Source organism: Pan paniscus, chromosome X, assembly GCF_029289425.2.
Source record: "Pan paniscus chromosome X, NHGRI_mPanPan1-v2.0_pri, whole genome shotgun sequence".
NCBI lineage: Eukaryota > Metazoa > Chordata > Mammalia > Primates > Hominidae > Pan > Pan paniscus.
Window position 1 is genome coordinate 130,155,663 of NC_073272.2, and position 15,944 is coordinate 130,171,606.

The following is a 15,944-nucleotide window of genomic DNA, read 5'->3' on the forward strand; positions in this document are numbered from 1 at the left end:
ATAAAAATTGTCCTCAAGTTAATCTTGCTAATGTCTTCCATACTAATTTTTTTCTTTTGCCAACTGAACTCAGCCTATATGAGAGCAATAAAATCTACTAGGGATCCTCTGGTGAGCTGGTTGATTCTGCCTATAAAAATGGCCTTAAGTCATAGAGATAATATCGGGAAATCAGGAATGATGTTCAAAATATTCAAACACCAGCATGGCATGGGCAAGCAAACAGAACTGTATGCAAAACCTTAGTACTGGAGCAGGGCCTGGGAGACCCTCTTGCTGTGCCATGTGGGCATGTATGTCAGAGCGATGCTGTGAATCTCCAGCCACTATTTTCACTGTGGATTCCACAGGCATCAATCCTACCCATGGAGCCTGTGCTTTGCAAGGAAATCTCACAAGGGAAAGGACTTTGCTTTGTTAGAGAGCTCTTTATATTGCAGTTGAAGAGAGGTAAAGGAGTTGTTTCTGGGGTATTTCCTTGGAACTTGCAAATAAAGACTTGTGGTGGGTTCTGCCTCCAAGCTATTGGAAGAGACTGACTAGACAGTTACAGGCTTCTCCATTTTCATGCCTACTTCTGCCTCCTGCTAAGTTGCATCAGTTTCAAACACAAAGGTTAAGATGTGTTACCTGGGTTAAGATGTCTTAGCCAGGGGTCAATCCATGACTATTACACTGTGGGGAAGTCTAGGTGATACTAGAGGGATCAGGGTGGCCTGGGTGACAGGTGATCACTTAGAGGGCTCCTGACAGTGCTTATTTACCAACTGGTACAGAAGTTTTTCAGTATCTTTAAACTGGTATGACTGTCCAGTGCATATTGGCTGACTATCAGCCTGAAGAGACCTACTTTTCACCAGAACAGGCAGCAAAAGTAAGCAGATCCTCCTACCCATAGCTGCAGTCTCCTTAAAAAATCTGCCTCAGGGTTCAAGGAAATCTTTGTGATCCAAGTTATCTCTTATATTAACCCGAATGCAAAAACCTTTCCTATAGAAATATTAACATACTCCCCTTATTCTGTCTTCCCAGGGATATGAACTTCTAATCACTTTTTAATCTGTTAAACATGTTTTTTTTTCTTTAAAGAAACTATTATTTAAAATTGCTTCCCAGTCATTTTTGAGCCTAAAAACAGGTCCCACTATCTATTGCTTTTCCAGTCCTTGCAATAATTGAGTCGAGCATGGATAGCTGAGAAGTAGAATGAGCAGCTCTCCTTGCTGTCTTCTGCTTGAGTGAAGAAAGCAAAAAATTTTGTAAAATGGCAGAGGCAGGATAACATGGAGCTCTCCCTTCAAACCATTAGAAGCAACAGAAATAAAAGTGCCATGTTTTTGCACCCTTTAACAATCATTTTTTTATTCTAGTCCCATATCCAGGTCCCTGGGTGACAGACCTACCCCACCTCAACATGCATGGGCTGGCTGCATGTAGTTATCTTGTTCTCTTTCCACACCTGCACATGTCTATTCAATGGGGCTGTGTTACAATGAATAGCAAATACTTATCTGCTGGGAGACTGACTGAGTTCCAAGACCTTGGTTCACGTAAGGCTGTCTTTGCCATCTAGTGTTAAGTTTAGTTTGCAGGAATACTAGTGAAATTTCTCAGGAAGCTGGATAGGACATATGGGAAACTGCCAAGGTGAGTAATTCCTGCATCTCTAGAGGTGATGGCTACAGCAACAGTAGCTTATTGTGAGTAGACACCAGTTGCAAAGCTCCTTAGGCACAGGCTGGGTAAAGGGGTGAACTGGAATAATAATTTCTGTCCAGATGGAATGTCTAAGCAACAACATTGAGCATGAAGTGTTCATCATACCCTAGTGCTGGGAAGTCAAATCCTAGATTCCTGCTTAGTGATAACATCATTTGACAAAGTAGGAATTCACACAAATATATGTTTAAAAGAAAAGACCAGGAACATCGTATATACCTTACTGTCTGGAGTATCTCTCAGGTTGGACGCTAGACAAACAAAAGAACTTGGAATACACATGAACAAACAGTTTCAGATGGCATGCTACATAGTAGCTCAGAGGCAGAACCCACAAGTCTTTATTTGCGAGTTCCAAGGAAACATCCCAGGAACAACTCCTTTACCTCTCTTCAAGTGCAATATAAAGAGCTCTCCAACAAAGCAAAGCCCTTTCCCTTATGAGATTTCCTTGTAAAGCAGAGGCTCCATGGGTAGGATTGATGACAATGGAATCCACAGTGAAAGTAATGGCTGGGGATACACAGTATCGCCCTGATATGCATGCCCAGTGGAAGAGACTGACCAGACAGTTACAGGCTTCTTCAATTTTCACGCATACTGCTGCTTCCTGCTAAGTTGCATCAGTTTCAAATACAAAGGTTAAGATGTCTTACCTGGGGATTTCACTTATGCAACAGATGAGCCAAATATATATACGAGTACAAATGGCTGCTTGTGAAGTACCTGAAGTTTTTCCGATAAAGGAGGAATTTGGATGTGTTACTTGGCCTGCACTCTGCCAGGGGCATATCGTGCTGACATTAGAAAAACATGCTCTTTTCAACAAGATTTAGTCTCACTTCCCTTTGCCTCCTGGTCTCTTGCTAATGACTGGAAGTAGAATGAGAGTTCGATTTTACGATGATTTAGAGGTCTGTGAGTTGGCTTTCTCCCTTTGGTATGTGACCAACTTCAAAGAAGCAATTGTGTAACTACTAAGGAAATTAGTTCTCTTCCAAGGGATAGAGATCTTTTGTCATAAGCGAGAATGAGTAACTAAGCTCTCTGACTCTGTCTCAAGAGGGCCCCTGGGCTGAAGAGGGCCTGGCTCGTGGTCTAGGTTTGCTCACTGGAGCAGCAGGCAGTCAGATGGTCAAAAAATATTGCTTGTATTCCTTTTGTAGGCAGAAGCACTGAAGTAGGGAGGTGAGGCTGGGTGAAGGGAAGACAACAGGAATAAGACAGTAAGTAAATGAACAGATGTAAAGTATATAGCACAATGCCTAATGGGCATACCTCTTTATTTAGCTTCCACTTTTTGAACACCTCCTCTGTGTTAACTACTAAAATAAGCACTATGCATTTAATCCTCACAACAACGTTATGAGACAGGTATTACTAATATTCTTATTTTATGGGGGAGCAAACCGAGCCACAGAAGTTTAAGTAAATTGCTCAGAGGCTTCAGAAATAGTAAAAGATGGGGTCAAGGTTTGAAGTCAGATTTCTTTCTTTTGGCCCTAGGTATCAGGCTTTGTGTTTGATATATTACTAACGCCAAATCCTCATACCATTCTTGAGTTGTGGGTGTGATTATCTCCAATTACAGTTGAAGAGATGAAGGTTCAATGTGATTAAGCAACTTGTCCAAGATCATACAGGCAGTAAGTGGTAGAATGAGAATTCTAATCCAAGCCTGACCCCAAAGCCCATGCTCTTAACCACAAAACTCTGTGACCTCTTCTGCAATCTGACATATTTTAGACAGTCTTCAAATGTTTGTCCCCATCTCAAATGGTACAGTGAAGGTAGATGGAGGACAAAGAGTTGAAGGTAACTTAGACTTGGTAGTCAGAGCAGGAAAGGTTGCAGAGTTGAGCTGGAATCACATCTTCTGTTTTCTCTTGGGGCTGGTGTTGAGCAGGATGTAGTTAGAGGTGATAAAAGACAATGAGGCAAGAAGCAACTGATTTCTATCCCCTCATCTCCAAATTATAAGAGGAAGAGAGATCACTCAGAATACGAGCTAGGGCTAGGCAATAACACTATTAGAGAGTTACTATTACCTGAGGACTATTACCTGAGCTATGTAGGTGTGCTAGTTATCAATCTAATACCTCTTAGCTCCAAATTCACCCTTGTTGCCTGCTCTGTGAAAATGGTTCTGGGCCCTTTATATATTTTTCCTTTGCCAGCTGGCACAATGTTAAGCTTTGTCAGTAGAGGGCGTTAGGGAGACATTTCAGGAGGAAGGGGCTTTTCTTTGTGGGTCCTGTGTGCTGGTGTGCTCACTTGGCAGGTTCCTGTAGTTCAGGCTTTCAGCTTCCCCAGGGCCCAGTTCCCACAGCACACACAGCTCCCCAAGCACCAGGTTCCTGCAGCATGTGCAATTTTTCAAGCATGCAGCTCTGGTAGTATAATCAGCAGTGCCCAGCAGCTTCTCCCAGTACCCATCCCTCAGGATGTTTCGTGGTGGGGTGCCTATTGTGAGATACCTCTCTGTGACCAGCTTTCCCTGACACTATAGAGGGTGGATTTCCCAGAAGTTCCACAGGGCAGAATTCCAGCAAGTTCTGCTGATGTAGTACCACAGCAATTTCTCTGCTATTTAATGAGTCATGACTGTGCCCTTGTCCTGCAAGATATGGATCTCAGCCCTGGGGAAAAGGTTCTCTCCTGGGTGCCCTAGTTCAGCTCTAGGTGTAGGGGCTGCTCCTTATATTTGTTAGTCCTATATTCTTTGTAGTTGTTTTTACTTCTTACTGGCCAATCCCCTGTTATAGTTAATATTTATATTAAAATTTTTCTGTTCAAATTACTGTGTGATTTCTCTCTCCTGATGTTTTCCAGACATATAGGGTTAATTCCTCTTCCTGCATCTCAACATTCTGTAAGGTGATGACTAGGGCAAAGGGATACTTCTAGGGATACCTACATTCGTAGGTAGGGAGGATGGACTTTTCCTAGAGACAAGGTCCAAAGAGAAAAGAGCATTTTCTTTTTCAGGAGGTAAAAGATGACTTCTCTGTCTTGCTTTTTAATATACAAAAATGAGTTAGAACACGTGTGGCCTTTCACTTGCTCAATTTTTTTCAATGAGGAGGAAAGAACCTGTTAGATAGGAAAGGAAACTGAAGTCTGTGGACTGCGTGGATTGTGAGACTCAAAGGACTCATGATCATTCAGAGTTTAAACAGTGCTTAAAGCTCTATAACCCAGGTATTCCAAGGGGGAAGTGACTACTTGTGATGATAGCCTTCAAATGACTACCATCTTTAATATAATGACCAATATTGTACTCAATACCTCTATGACTACCCATATAACCCTTACTCAAAGCTCAAGGTTATATCCCCTCCTCTGCAAGAGATCAAATGTTTTCTTTGCTTAAAATTTTGCTTTTCCATGGACATATGTATAGAAATTTTCAGACATCATAAAATTCATGAATTCTGGAAAAAGCTTCTGAATCCTCAGGGTAGAAGTTTGGGGTTTAGAGTTTGCACATCAGGATGTTTTCCAAATATCACTAGGAGAAATGATTTTCACAAGTGCAGAATACCATCATAATTTTTATATTACTCATGGATTTATGCAGCTGAGTTCCTTTTGAATTTGAGTAAAATATTTTCCAAAACACTTGCTGTTAATTAACTACTACCTTTCTACCGTTACTATTTTTTTTGCTTCCTGCCTCCAACCAGCTCAAAGTATAATACTGTCTCCCCAAAGCTCAATGACTAAGAAATGGAAGGCAAGTAGTTAAATAGGAGATAATATGGAAACGTAAATTTCAAGGTCTGATCATCAACTAAAATGCTCCCTATCATAATACAAATTCATCTTTGTGATATTTATGAAGCACTGGCTCACAACAAATTCAGAAATACTAAAAGCGTCACAGCTAATCAGATAGTCTGCTCAATCACTAGAAAGTTTCTAACATACACTTCCCATGTGCTAGAACCCTCACAGCAATAACAACAGCATTGGAGGCCATAGCAGCTTTCGATAAAGAATGTTTAGCCAAAGTGGCCTGGAATACCTATGGTCTTTGAGAGGCTTCCACGTGGTCCTCCAGATCATCCAAGGTATTGTGTGTTCATGTGTGGGTGAAGGTCCCAATCAACACAGGTGAAAGAGAGAAGTCTGAGCCACAGGGTACGATTCTCCTGCTAGAAAACCAGTCAATTAAAGTTTCAGAAAATCGGTCCAACTATAGTCTCTGTTTCCCTTCCTGTGTTTGCTCCTCCAAATTTTGGTTCTGGCCCAAGTTCTTAGATGCCTTCACTAGCCTTCCCTTTGTCACTCTGTCCTCCACATATACGCACATGTATATACACAGAGGGATCATATAACCAAGAATAGAATGGGAAAAGGAGCATTGTTTCAGAGCAGTCTGATGTTTTATACTGCAGTAGCTGGTGGGGACAGGTGGAAGTGACATGTAGAAATTTGTTGCTCCAGTTAGAACTTCCTAAAGAATAAGAAGACCATTGATATTAACCAGGAGTTGCTGTGAACCAATGCAGACCTGCCTTCATGTTCAGAGCAGAAACCAGTCCTATGTTGCTGCCATTATAATGATTGTAGATTAGAGCACTAGTTTTTACCCAGGGTGGTTGGATGGTCTGGCACATAAAGAACTGGTACTGACAGGAGGAGAAGCCTAGTGTTTAAGATGGGCCTGTAAATCAAAAAGCATCTGAGACAAGTCTCAATCAATTTAGAAAGTTCCTTTGCCAAGGTTAAGGATGCACCTGTGACACAGCTTCAGGAGGTCCTGATGGCATGTGCTGAAGGTGGTCAGGGAACAGCTTGCTTTTATACATTTTAGGGAGACATAATACATCAATCAATACATGCAAGATTGACATTGGTTTGATCTGGAAGGGCAGGACAACTCGAAGTGGTGGGGGGCAGAGGGTGGGATGGGGGGGATGGGGGGCTTCCAGGTCACAGGTAGATTTAAATATATTCTGATTGGCAATTGGTTGAAAAAGTTATCAATAGAAAGGAATGTCTGGGTTATGATAAGGAGTTGTGGAGACCTAGGTTAGAGAGAATAGACTGTAACTGTTTCTTATCAGACTTAAGGTCTGTGTTGATGTTAATGCTGGAGGGGTATAATGAGGCATGTCCAACCCCTACTACTGTCATGGCCTGAACCTGTATTTCAGGTTAAATGTTAGGGTGCCCTGGCTGAGGAGGGATACATTCAGATGGTTGAAGGGGGCACTGGAATTTTATTTTTGGTTTACAGGCCTAAGGATCAAGACCTGGGTTTGATTATCAGATTCCCCCTATCCATGAGCAAGGTACTTAATCTCTCTGAATTAGTTTTCTCATGTGCCAAATGGTAATAATAGTATGTGCATTATAGAATGTTTTAAGGACTAAGTAAAATAAGGTGCATAAAGTTTACGGTACATAGCAAAAACTCCATATGTGTTAGCTATTATTATTTCTATAGTTTTATTTATAAAAGGCATAAAGCCATAACATCTTCTGTTGCCTTATTCTCTTTTGCTAGTTTTGGAGATGTGGATAGAGGAGGTGTTGCCAGGGGTAACAAAAGATGTGAGCCATACAAATAGTCTCAATTGATTTTTGACAAAGGTGCAAAACCAATTCAATAGTTTTTAACAAAATATTACTGGAGCAACTGGACATCCACAGTTGGGAAAAGGAGGAGGAGAAACTTGATCTAAGTCATACTCAAAATGAAACACAGTATCCCTGAAGAATACAGATGCAAAAAATTTCAACAAATTTAACAAATACTAATGAACCAAATTCAACGGAATTCTATTAAAAAGATCACACATCATGATCAAATGGGATTTATCCCTAGGATACAAGGATGGTTCAACATACAAAAAATAATTAATATGACATTGAGAGAATAAGAATAAAAATCAGATGATTGTCTTAATGGGTGCAGAAAAAGTATCTGATAAAATTCAACACCCTTTTTTGATAAAAACTCTCAACAAACTGGAAATAGAAGGAAAGGACCTCAGCATAATAAAGGTCATATGTGACAAGCCCACAACTATATCACACTCAATAGTGAAAAACTGAAAGCTTTTCCTCCTAAGATCAGGAAGAAGGTAAAGAGGCCCACTTTCACCACTTCTATTCAACATACTACTGGAAATACTAGCCAGAGCAATTAGGCAAGAAAACGAAATAAGCATCCAAATAGGAAAGCAAAAGGTAAATTATCCCTGTTTCCACAGGACATGATTTTATATATAGAAAATCCCAAAGACTCCATTAAGAAAATGGTTAGAACTAATAAACAAATATAGTAAAATTGCAGGAAACGAAATCAATATAGAAAAATCAGTTGCATTTCTATACACTAACACTGAACTATCTGAAAGAGAAATTATGAAAACAATTCCTATTAATAATAGCACGAAGGAGAATAAAATACTTAGTAATAAACCTAAATAAAGAGGTAAAAGACTTGCATAATGAAAACTACAAAACATTGACAAAAGTAATTAAAGAAGACACAAACAAATGAAAAGACATTCCATGTTCATGGATTGAAGACTTAATATTGTTAAGATGTTCATACTACCCAAAGAGATCTACAGATTCAATGCAATCCCTATCAAAACCCCAGTGACATTTTATTTTCACAGAAATAGGAAGAACAATTTTGCAATTCATAGGGAAATCCATAAGATCACAAATAGCCAAATCAATATTGAGAAAGAAGAAAGCTGGAAGCATCACATTTCCTGATTTAAAAACTATTACAAAGTTGAAGTAATCAAAACAGTATGGTACTGGCTTAAAGACAGATGTGTAGACCAATGGCACAGAATGGAGATCCCAGAAATAAATCCATTCACACACACACACACACACACACACACACACACACACACACACACACAGTTAATTGATCTTCAACAAGAGCACCAAAAATACGCAACAGGGAAAGTACAGTCTCTTTAACAAACAGTGCTTGAAGAACTGGATATCCACATGCAAAAGAGTACAATTGGACACTTATTTTACACCATACACAAACATCAACTAAAAATGAATTAGACTTAAATGTAGGACCTGAAATGTAAAACTCCTAGATGAAAACAGGGGGAAAGCTTCTTGACATTCGACTAGGCAATGATTTCATGTATATGACACCAAAGCATGGGTAACAAAACAAATATAAACAAGTGGGTCTACATCAAACTAAAAAGTTTCTGTACAGCAAAGGAAAAACTCAACAGACTGAAAAGTCAACCTATGGAATAGGATAAAATATTTATAAATCATATATCTGACAAAGGGTTAATCTCTAAAATATATAAGGAACTCCTACAACTCAGTAACAAAGAAACTTAATAGCCTAATTTTAAAAACAAGTTAAGGACTTGAACAGACATTTCTCCAAAGAAGACACACAAATGGCCAATAGCTATGTGAAAAAAATGCTCAACATCACTAATCATTAGGGAAATGCAAATCAAAACCATAATGAGAGATCAGTATATACCTGTTAGAATGGCTTTTTTTTTTTTTTTAAAGTGACACCACCAAATGCTGGCTAGGATTCTGGAAAAGTTTGGCTGTTTCTTAAAGAAATATGTAACTACCAAATGACCCCACAATTACACTCCTGAACATTTATCCCAGAGAAATGAAGACTTAAGTTCACACAAAAACTTGTACATAAATGTATATAACTTTATTTATAATAGCAAAAAACTGGGAGAATCCCGATGCTCTCAACAGGTGAATGGTAAAACTGTGGCAAGCCCTACAATGGAATACTCAATCAACTATGGATACACACGATTATTCAAATGAATGTCAAGGGAATTACGCTGAGTGAAAAAAGCCAATCCAGAAAGATTACATATTGTATGATTCCATTTATATAACATTCTCAAAATGTCAAAATTATAGAAATGGAGTACACATTAGTAGTTGGTGGAAGGCAGGAGGGAGGTGGGCAATATGAGAAATGGAATTGTTCTGCGTCTTCACTATATCCATGTCAATATCCTGGATGTGATATTATACTACAGTTTTGTAAAACGTTACTGGGTAAAGGATATATGGGACCTCTCCGAATTATTTCTTACAACTGTATGTGAATCTTCAGTTATCTCAAAATTTCAAAAATTTAATTTTTAAAAAAGGAAAAGAAAAAAGATGTGGATAGACAGAAGGAGCAGACTGAAAATAGTCTCTGCCATTTGCAATACAGTTCAGATAGGTGTCCCAGATTATAGCAGGATTTCTAGCTTGGCAGGCAAATCCACTGTACTGCAGAGATCCCTCTGGTGCAGGAAAGCAAGGCAGAGTTTTCCTGCAGAGCCAGCACTTGCTCCTCTCACCGGGATATTAGTTATTGCTCTTACAAATTTGGAAGCTGAGAGGTGTGTCACAATTAATGAAGGTTAGGAGGCTCTGGGTTAGAGTCAGAACTACTAAAGTTCCTGAAAGTCCTCCAAGCAGCAATGTTGCTGAGATCTAGGCTGCTGCTGCAGAAGCCTCCTCGGAAGTAATTTAAGCAGAGTGGATCTCAGGGGTAATAGGAGTATTCTTTTGCTTGGCCTCTGAAGGAGACGAGGGCAGGCCATATGACAGCTCTCTGTATGGAGACAGCACGGAAAAGTAAAAGAGAGGGCTGCGAGTTGTAGAGGAGAAAAAACTGAGAAATCATAAGCTTGACAAGAGAGAAAGCAGAAATTTCTCTGCCTCCATGTGTCTGGGTAATTGGGCATCAATTTACCTATCACGATGCCATGCAGTACTACAGGCAACTTGGAAGAAAAGTGTTGGGTAAAGAACAACTGAGTGTTGACATCTCATTTTTAAAGGCAAACTGTTCACACACAAATGATTGCACAGAATATTAAAGACCAGCCTCCTTTTCCATCTGGATGATGGATCTATAAGGAGAATGCATTCATACCACTGGCAGAGTATTTTCAAATAGATACAATAATCTTTCTTGCTGCTCTCTTCTCTTCTGTGATATCATTAAACATTTGATTAACACTGACTTTCAGGCCTTCCCAAACACTGGCTCCCTGTTTACCAAAACCACTGAAAAATGCCCAGGCTGACCACTGGCAATCAATAGAGTTCCTTGGGGTTAGGTGAACATCCAATGTGTCTGAATTGAGACATTCAAAGGTGAATTGACAATCCTACTTATGTGAATGCCTGCTGCAGCTTTTGGGAACTGGCTGTCTCACAGGAGCAGTGCAGGGATATCACCACCTCTGTGCTCATTTTCCATCTTCCCTAATGCTCCAGAGGCAGAGAGGAGAATCTTGGGTTTCCAAGTACATTTTGTGTTCAGCCCATTTCCACAGGGCATAGCACCTTCCTGCTGTTTCCACCTTCTCTTCTGGCTGCCAGCTCTATTATCTCCATCAGAAATTTGATCCTGTTAGAAGTGCTGTGGGGTATTTTTGTCTATTTTTTAAATAGAGCCTTCCAGTTTCCTTTGGGCCATTATGTTCTCCTAAAGCAGTGCTTTGTCTTCAGTCATTAATATTTAATGTGACTAGAAGCTTTCACAAAAACCTATTGAGATGCACATGCTTTAGGTGGCAAAGCTGTTATTTAATGATGTTGGCTGGGTATACTAATTCAACCTACCCATGAGGGAAGGTGACCTCCTGGTCCCTCTGGTTCTGTGTCTATATTAATAAAATGGAAACCTCTTGCCATTTATGAAAATATCTGTTCACCATAGAAGAGAGGAGGACTATAAGATTTTTTTCTGACATAATAAAAGTAACTGATTTCTAAAAAATTGGAAAAGAATATTAAAAAATACAAGTATGAAAAGTTGTACATACAATAAATGTTTATTATGGCATTGCTATAAGAAGAAAATAAATTAGGAATAACCCAACTGTCCAATAACAGAGGATTGGTTAAATACATTAGATGACATATTTATATAATGGAAATCTTTGTAGCCAGTAGGAATGATGATGTAATCTATCTTTACTGACATTGAAAGATGCCAAGATACATTAATAGGTGAAAAAAATCAGGCTACAGAATAGTATGTACAATATGATTCAATTGTTTTTATTAAAAAAATAGATACACTGGCAAAAAAGCCAGAAAATGTATGCGATGAAATGCTGATAGAGGTTCTCTCTGGGTGTTGTGATTGTGAATGATTTTTCACATCTTTCTTCACATTTTTCTTCTAAATTTTTAAGCAGTAGGCACAGTAAAATTATTTTGCTAAAAAATACTACGGGATGGCCGGGTGCAGTGTCTCATGCCTGTAATCCCAACACTTTGGGAGGCCGAGGTGGGCAGATCACCTGAGGTCAGGAGTTTGAGACCAGCCTGGCCAACATAGTGAAACACCGTCTCTACTAAAAATACAAAAATTAGCCAGGCATAGTGACGGGCGCCTGTAATTCCAGCTACTTGGGAGGCTGAGGCAGGAGAGTCGCTTGGGGAGGGGGAGGTTGCAGTGAGCCAAGATTGTGCCACCACACTCCAGCCTGGGTGACAGAGTGAGACTCCATCTCAAAAAAAAAAAAAAAAAAATACTATGGGATTGTGGCTATACAACTTATAAATTACTTTTACTTGAAATTGTAATCCAAATGACCTTTATATTTCCATTCAAACATCTGTTTTTAATTTAGAGAAGAGGATGGCAAACTTTTATGTAAAGGGCTATACTAAGTAAGTATTTTAGGCTTTACAGCCCATGTAGTCACTTGTAACTACTCTGCCTTCCCCTTTGCAGTGCTAAAGCAGCCACAGACAATATGACAATTGGTGTAGCTATGTTCTAATAAAATTTTATTTACAAAAACAGGTAGTGGGCTGAATTTTGCCTATAGGTGGTGTTTACTGACCCATGCTCTAGGGGGCTAAATAAAGGAGGCCGAAGTCTCAGAATTAAGCTAGTTTTCTCTGTTCTCTTGGGTCAATGTGGGTAATATTAGTTGCTGCTCTCCAGAGTCAAGACCAAAATGGCTTGGAGACATCACTGGAGCGTCTCATTTTTGCTACTTGAGATGATAATTTTCACTCTCTATATTGGGGCCATGCTTTACATAGGGCCACCTTATCCACCAAAGTGAATCCTAGCTCTGCCAAAGATAAAGCTGTTGTGAGAGAAGCCCCCAAGTGACTCAGAAGGGTTGAAGAATTTACAACCAAACTACTGAGTGACCTTAGTTAGAACCAGAAATTTCAAAAGAATCAGTGCTTCCTGTAGCCCATCCGTACAAACATACTCCATAAACCAGTTTTCTGAAGAAGCGAATTATTATAGTGTATCTACAGAAAAGCTTTTAAGGAGTCTTAAAATGTCCAACAACAGCTTAATTTAGGAGTCTGAAAAAGACATATGTAGCTGAGGCAAAATATACATGGGGAAAAAGAAGGATGACTTAGCCAAAGATGGTATGGCACTCCTAGTCACAAAGAGCACCACGATACCCAGAATAGCAGTGGAACAAGGTTAACTATGTGAATTTAGTTCATTCTCTTGTCTTTGCCTTAAGTTACAATCAATGGTGCAGTTTCTTAAAGCAGTTTACTTGACATATATAATCTATAAAGAGTATTTTCCACCTTTTCTCTTCAAAGAAGAGTTACTTATTGCATGCGCGTGCACACGCACACACACACACACACAACTTACTTCTGAAATGCTTCCAAAATACATAGCTTCCAGATCACCCCAATCCTGCCATCTAGAATATTATTAAATCACATTTAATGTTCTGGCCACTCAAAGATAGTCATCTAAGAAGAGAATGTATTAGGTCCAGGATCCACGGAACCAGAGCCAACTACTTGGGATTTGGGGCTACAGCAGAGCCAGATGTCCCAAATTTCTAACCTGGGAATTTCTGACATACAGCACCCAAAATTTACTGATAGAATCTCAGGACTTGCAGGCAGCCCAGGACACCTGAGGAACAGTCCACAACAAGCCATTCAGAGGAGTAGGGAGTGGGTAAGGCAGTCTAAGGTGGACAAAAGAAAGGGAAGTGGGACAAGATCATCAAGAGAACCAAGAAAGTTCAAAGGATAATGTTTCAAAGGTTCACAAGGGGCTGGAGGATGGAGTCAAGATGCTAGGTGCTATGTGATCTAAGGGCAAAAGAGAGGACCAGAGAAGGAGCACAGACATGCTGTTAGTACTGGGGCTTCTATTTGATAGAGGCAGATTAAGTGATTTGTTCAAGGCCCCCATCAGTTACCTTGAAATGTAAATTCACTCTTTCAGTTTCTACTGTGATGTTATATCCCACCATGCCATCCAGCTGTTCACAAAGCTGGTGTCTTTTCCTGAAGATTTAAACAACTTAGAAATATTGTGTAGTGTGTAGGTGTGAAATAGTTGCTTGACTCCTCTGCGGAGGTGGCAGAAATTTTAAGGTATGGAAACTTACTGTGCTAAAACCTGTAAGTGCCATATTCTGAATTAATAGGGCTGGATCTTTCCAGCTGTTCCTGGCTAGTGGATTAGGCAGCGTTTCCATTTTAGAGAAACAACACTGAAATCACTATAGCTACTTAAAAAATCTCAAATGTATAACTTAAATGAACTGATGTAGAGGAAAGCACAGTGGACAAGAAATATGGAGACTTGGGAAACTTGGCTTCTAGTGTCAGCTCCATCACTAGATATTCTGTGTTATTTTGACTAAGTCACTTCCTCTCTCTGGATGCTAGTTTCCTCACCTGTGATATGAGAGGGTTGGACTTGATAATCTCTAAGGGATCTTTCACTTGTAACATTTGATGATTCTGTAATTCCTGGTGTGTTTTCTCTCCTGACATTTATTCACAAGGGTCATTCTGCCCTCCACACAATTTAAGTTTTTGGCAAATCACAGATGGTCTAAAATAAAATCTCCCCCTTGAAGAGGGGAAAAGAACAGGATGTTTCTGCTGAAATGGCTCATGTCAGGTATGACCTTTCTAATTCAGAGCAGCTCTCTAGTGGTTCATTAACTCACCCCATGGGCAGCACAGCAAGCAAGTACTATCACAAAAGGCCCCAACTGTGCAGCCAAAGAGAGCTGCCCTATTACCTGCTGAAAACAAAGTGGTTTCCTCTTTGTGTCCACATCGGTCAATTTTTAGATCAGGAACATATGCTTCTATCACTGAAGGAATCCTGGCCAACTAATAGAAACCATGTGCCAAGTCTAACACCTGCTTTGAAGACTAAGCTGGAGTCCCTTCTACAGGGAAGTGATGGAATTACTTCGAAATACAGATGGTCCCTGACTTAAGATGGTTCGACTAAAATTTGTTTGACTTTACGATATTGTGAAAGTGATATGCTCAGTGGAAACCATACTTTGAATTTTGAATTTTAATCTTTTCCCGGGCTAGTGATATTGGGTACATTAGTCTCCTGTGACGGTGGGCAGTGGCAGTGAGCTGCAGCTCCCAGTGAGCCACACGATCACGAGGGTAAACAACCAATACAGTATAGGGTACTGTGTTGCCAGATGATTTTGCTTAACTGTGGACTAATATAAGAGTTCTGAGCATGTTTAAGGTAGGCTAGGCTAAGCTATGATATTCGGTGGGTTACATGTATTAAATCTATTTTGACTTATGGTATTTTCAATTTACGATGTGTTTATCGGGCAGTAACCCCATCTTTAAGTTGAGGAGCATCTGTAATTGATAAGAGTGGTTCTCTTTTCTAGACAATTAAAAATGGTTAGAAGGTTTAATAGTAATTATAATAGCCCATTTTTGTATAGTGCTTTACATTTTACAACACATGCTGATAAATGTATTTTCTCATTTACATTTTCTTAACAACCCACCGAGGTGAGAATAGGTATTACTATCGCCATCTACCTGATAAGGAAAATAGGGCTCAGAGAAGTTAATGTTTGTCCCAGGTCATAGTAGGTGGCAGCATTGAGAATGGAACTCACACCTTGACTTTGACTTGTCCAGCTAACTCACCAATATATTTCTCCAATTGTCCTGTTATACTTGTGAGATGTTGTCAGGAATATAGGTTAAAGAACAGATCTTAGTACAGGGTCTAGATGCTACAAAGTAATTTTATGCTTATTTGAAGACTTCTGACATAGGTTTAATTTGTCGTAATGGGATTGGTGGCTAGGAGGGCTCTGAGAAAATACATATAACACAATGAATTCAATTGATCATTATATATCTAGAGTCAAGGCAAATATTTACTGAAAATCTACACAAGTGACCCTATGCAAGTG

General features: G+C 39.6%; 1 protein-coding gene across 8 annotated transcripts in view; it reads right to left on the bottom strand.

The window, feature by feature from the left end:
- The window catches only part of ENOX2 (ecto-NOX disulfide-thiol exchanger 2), a 277,973-nt gene that overhangs the window by 100,295 nt on the left and 161,734 nt on the right, over positions 1–15,944 (bottom strand). Inside the window, exon 1 of one of the 8 annotated variants that reach the window (XM_034949454.3) lies at positions 5,747–5,770. The exons of the other annotated variants lie outside the window; for them this stretch is intronic. The gene's annotated coding sequence lies outside the window, so the exon portion shown is untranslated. Of the gene's footprint in view, positions 1–5,746; positions 5,771–15,944 lie in introns of those variants that run through there. 8 annotated transcript variants of the gene reach the window in all.